The 5,921-nt window shown below is 35.3% G+C and overlaps 1 pseudogene; it reads right to left on the bottom strand.

Moving 5' to 3' along the window:
• Window positions 1-2,374: 2,374 nt before the first annotated feature.
• On the bottom strand, window positions 2,375-5,921 carry LOC102817016 (annotated as a pseudogene).

The raw sequence follows: 5,921 nt of genomic DNA, 5'->3' as shown, positions 1-5,921 counted from the left end.
TTTTTTTTTTTTTTTTAAATCTGGTTGTTTTATTTTGCACTTTTAGAAGTCACAAAAATTTTCACAATATCTGCTTTTCTCTATTGATTATCAAGGATTTATGAAAGACAATGAAAAGTTTATTACATTAACTAGGGATGCTGTGGAAAACAATGGATAATTCATGAACAAATTAATTCGGTGAAGAACATTTTGCAAAACACACACTCTGGTCCACTTTTGAGCTTATCTATCCTACACTTTCGGCACTTAACAACAACAACAATCTTTAGACTTTAAAAAGGTAAAATATAAAATAGCAACAGTAAGAAAAATTATAGATTTAACACTGGTAAGTCTACCAAAATAATGTTTATGGCAAGCTATCAACAGCTTTACATATTGAATGTAACTCAAAGGTAGGGATAAATAAGAAATAATCTGTTGTGATACACTTAAATGCATCTGTTATTAATAAAACTTCTCTAATATATTTTAAAAGGAGCTCTGGTAGCGTAGTGGTTACGAATCGAGCTTCGAACCCCAAGGTCAGCAGTTTGAAACTATCAGCTGGTCCACGGGAGAAAGAGGAGGCTTTCTGCTCCCTTAAAGATTTACAGACTCGGAAATCCTATTCAGAGTCGCTTTGGGTCAGAACCGACTCAACGGCACTTAACAACAACAATAATATATTTTAACAAAATGAACATCTCCTTTGTCTTTATGGTAGTTTCTCAGATTTTATTTTTAAACTTGTGACTTCTTGACTACAGGATCTGAATCCTGGAGAGATAGTATATTCTTAGTCTTTCTAGTGTGGGTAACAGAGTTCCTATTAGGAAGAATATTGGAGATGGAATTTCATTTTGGCTTATGATTTTACCAAAATTAAATAAATTCAGCATCTTAATGGGAAAAAAAAAAAAAAAACCCAAGGTAGTCTGATTTAGGAAAATTTTTAAAAAGTATTACTCTCAAATATAAAATTTATGGAATGACATAACACATATATTTTGAGATATCCATTATAGGCTCTGTTAAATTTATGATCCTGTATTTCTACTTTTAATTACTTTTTTTCTACACTGCAGTAGTTCTTTAGATACTGTAAATAGAGGCTACTAAAAATAAAATTCCAGAATTCAAGTGAGAAAGAATGGAAATGGAAAGAGGATTGGAGGATAATGAAATGGAGTAGTAATAACAAACATGATTTTAAAGTTTTCTCATTAACCAATGCCACAAAATTATATATTTTGCTAAGTATCACTGGGCTACTAGCAAGGATCAGGAAATGAACAGAATATTTTAATCAGCCCAGTTAGATTCTTCACTAACCTGTGATTTGGATGGCTTACACATGAAGGGCTGTTTATGTAGACTGCTGATTAAGGGGTAAACTATGATGGGTTTACTGCCCACTCTGCTTTACTCCTTTCAAAAAGAATTTCAAAGAAGAACTAAGAACCTCTCACAAGCACAGCAGAAAAAGGAAACCACTGGATTATAAACAGAGATTAACACATAAATATTCTGCAAGTAACTTAGTCTTAGATGGACATATTATCAATTGTCTTATTTCTTGAGATGAGGACTATGGACCTATGGAAAAAAATATAACCTCACTCTCCCATATTCACTAATTTTTTCTTTCCCAATTGTTCTTGTTTTTGAGAAATCTAAACTTTAAAATATGCCTCATCTTTCATCTCAAATTATCCCTTTTCTGTTACTCTTCTGTATGAGATTATATAAGACTCACACATCAGTGAAAGTAGTCAGGATGATTTTAACAGGAGATACTGAATAAATGTACTTAGAGGGTAAAAAAATTGATTCTATCCTGAAGTGTGTTTTAGAGATGTAAGTGTTCTAATTTTATCAAAGAATGACAATTATTATAAAAGTGAATATTCTCTAAGATAATAAAGTCTTCCATTTATATGGACAGTACATAGTAATATATTCTGTTACAAAGCCTATAAAGTCAAAAATCACATATCAGAATTCTAACATTTTCATATGGTATTGTTACTATGAAATGTTTAAGTGGAATGATCTCCAAATTGTGAACTACATTGCTATGACCAAATGATTACATACTGTGGAAGACTACAGACCATGAGTAAATATAGAGAGTTGTTCTCTAGGACTGCTTTTATCAAAACTTTGAAAAATTAATTAACACATCGTTTTAGGAGGAAAGAAGGTAGAGAGGAACTTTACATGTAGATAGAAACATTTCATTAAAATAACTCAAACAATTTTATATATTTATTTGATATTGGAAATATGGTCAACTATCATAAAGTTTCCTTCTTCAATACAAAAATTCCATATATTAAGGATTTACATAATCCAAGGAAAGAAATATTCTTTTATCCGAGCAGGAAATCTAAAAAGGCTCTCCAATATCTTGACCAGAGGTGTTATAATCTGAAATGAAATGCTTGAGTTCTTCAATACACCGCTCACCTATTTCATGTAAATTCTGCCTCAAGGCAAACTGTATAGATTTTTCTAATGAAGGATCTTTCTCAATCAGCATTTCACAACCATCCCAAATGTTTCACAGTCTTGTCGGTATACCTAGTCAATCTCTTTGGTTTTTGATGTTACTGCTTTAGAATGACTGGTTAGCTGACTGTCTTCAAATGATTCTATGTCGTCTGTTGCATTTGACTCAGGTTCTTCTGGCTGGTCGATGAACAATGGTGCTGCAGATCTTGCCTTATAGTCTGAAATTTTGGGTAAGTTACTGTCCTCTTCCTTCTCTAGTTTTTCAGCAGCCCACTGACTTGCAGCCTCAGCAAGTTCCTTTTCAGTTAGCCTACCAGTCTTATATAACCCCTTTTTATAAAGCAACTGCTGAAGAACTTGAAGGGGATGCATCTCTTGAAGTTTTCAAAGGCTGGACAGATCTCTCTTTATCTCTTTCTAGCTTTCCTTCATTTTGCTGTTTGTAGGAAACATCAGCATGCATGGATTTTCTATGTTGAGATTGATGGAAAGAGTATGTTTTTTCTTCTTTCTGGAGAGTAGCTTCTACTGCCGACACTGGAGCCAGATCTGCTGTGTGGAGAATCCTTTCAGCCTACAGGTGATTCTCTGAAAAAAGGAGTGTTCCTTTTATGAGGAGACTGGTCTCTTGCATAATGGGAAGAATAGAAAAGTTTTCTTCTACAGATATCTCTCACATCGTTGTATTCAGACTGCTGACCTCCGGAATGATCATCTTTTGGCCATCTATAGCCAGATTCATCTCCTCTGTGAGGTGGACCACTTCTTCGATCATGAGAAAAACTGCAGCCCTCGTCATATTCTTGGTAATCTACATGACCGCAATATCTATTGTTGCTTCCTTCATCAGGTCTGTTTAGTAGTGGTGGTTTCTTTGGCACAATATTAACTACACTATGGTAGCCATCACTGGGATGACTTCGAGGAGGTACACAGTCTCTTGGAAGTCTTTCATAATCATATTGTCCCTCAGACCACTTTTCATTTCTTCTGTGAGCTACCACTTCTCAGAGAGGTAAAATGCACTCAACTACTCTGGGCTGCCAGGAGATCCTGTAAATGTAGTCACCCATTCCCCACCGTTCTCTTTCTCTGGTCTTTTGTAGTTACTGTCTAATGTATTTAACCTGTTGTTTAGATGATCTTGAAACTCAAATAGAATGTCCTCAAAGTCATGTTTTGGTTATTGTGGAGTTGTTTTAATTTTATTTAGCTTCCACCTGAACTTCCATCTGAGTCGTTTTAGCTAATGATATTGAGTTTATCCATTGTCTCTTACCAAGAACGTAGTCAATTTGATTCCTGTGTACTCAATCTAGTTAGGTCCATATGTATAGTCATGATTTATATTGTTGAAAACAGACATTGCGATGAATGAGTTGTTGGTCATGCAATTTCCAGCTTGGTTTCTGTCACCAAGGTCATATTTTCCACTTAAAGATTCATCCTTTTAATTTTCAACTTTTGGATTTCAATCATTTGTAATTAACAATGCATCGTGACTGCATATTTGATCAATTTTAGGCTCAAGAAGTTGGTAGAATTGATTAATTTCTTCATCATTAGTTCTAGTGGTTGGTGCAAAAATTTGAATAATATTATTATTAACTGGTATTCCTTTTTAGTGTATGGATATTATCCTTACACAGACAGCATTATACTACAAGATAGATCTTGAAATGCTCTTTTTGAAAATGAATACAACCCCATTCTTCTTCAAATTGTCAATCATAGCATAGTAAACTATAGGACTGCATGAACCAAAATGGCCAATAATTATCCATTTTTGTTCACAAGTGTATACAATATTGTTCTTTATACATTCCTTTTCATTTTAGACAATTTCCAGCTTTTCTACTGTCTATGTTCTGATCAGTATTGGATACTTGCTGCTATTACTTTTGCTTATGAGCTGTGCCATTATACAATTTAGGAGCTTAGTTTGACACAAATGGTGAAGCCCTTGCCTACTAAATGAAAGCTTGGCAATCCAAACCTACTTGGTTGTGTCTCAGAAGAAAGACTTGATGCTCTACTTCTAAAAGTTCACTTACTTTACGGATAACAAAATTGAGAATTGAGAATTTCAAATAGTTTTCCCAAGTTCACACACTGTTGTTGTTAGTGTTAAGTGCTATTAAGTCTATTTCAACTCAGTGACCCTGGATAGGGTTTCCAAGGAGTGGCTGATTGGTTTGAACTGCTGACCTTGTGGTTAGCAGTCCAGTGCTTATCCTATAGCACCATTTCAAGAGTCACACTTGTTGTTGAAGTACTATGGTGTCAGTTCTGACTCATAGTGACCCTGCACAGGGTTTCCGAGGCTGTAAATTTTTACAGGAGCAGAACACCTCATCTTTCTTCTGCGGAACTACTGGTAGTTTCGAACTGCTGACCTTGAGGTTGGCAGCCTGACTCATAACCACACACTAGGAGGTATCAAACTGGATTTAGGTGCTTCTTCAGTATTAAGGTCTAATTATGGTCAACCAGTTTGCCTGCTACATTGTTGCTGTTTCTGTTATGTGCCACTGAGTAGGTTCCAACCCACAGGGATCATGTATAGGGTTTCCAAGGAGTGACTGATGAGCTTGAATCACTTATCTTGTGGTTCAAAGTGGCCTTGCAGTCCAGCACATTAACTCACAGTGCCACACCAGGGCTCCAACGACATTCTTAGAACACAGAAAATAGAGTCTACCACTTCATTACTAGCACAGATATCACTACTACTTCCACCAACAACTAAAACACGATATTTAGGGCCATTTTCAATGATAAAATGCCTCTGTAGAGTCAAACATAACTGTCACTCTCAATACTTTAATGACTATTTCTGAAGTCACTTACAGAGTGTCTGTGTTACCTAAAGCACTTGGATAGCACCAAAACCACTCAGAATTCTCTGAGTAGAAAAAATGGACATTCGTTTCTATTTTTCTTGGCATAACTGTCACTTTGCACTTGAGTTTATTTCCCCATCTATCCTCAGAACCTTTGCAATCAAGTTATTTTAGACACTTGATGATAAAGTGGCATTCCAGTCTCCATTTTGGGTGATTTGAGCTCCTTATTTATTTTATCTCCTGGTAGACTTCTTTTTTAGTATCCTGTAAGCTAATACATATAAATGACAACCATGGTTGAGTATATTTTTGCTGTATTTGACAAGCTCACTGGACTGAAAGACCTCTAGCACAAGTGGGAATAGCCATGCTAAAATGTCTAAATTACTTAAACATATTTCCTCTCAATCAAAAATGTGAGTTCTCACCAGGCATACTGAATGCAATTTGCCATTTTACTTAAGGCCCATTGGAAGAAAAGAGAAAACAGCATTTAAAAAATATATATGAATACTTACCTGGCAGGGGAGATTCCATGATCATAAAGGTGGTTTCCCCAGGGCAAGGCTTATCCAT

This window comes from Chrysochloris asiatica, unplaced genomic scaffold, assembly GCF_000296735.1.
Source record: "Chrysochloris asiatica unplaced genomic scaffold, ChrAsi1.0 scaffold00093, whole genome shotgun sequence".
In the NCBI taxonomy this organism is placed as follows: domain Eukaryota; kingdom Metazoa; phylum Chordata; class Mammalia; order Afrosoricida; family Chrysochloridae; genus Chrysochloris; species Chrysochloris asiatica.
This window is presented reverse-complemented; position numbering and strand designations above follow the sequence as displayed.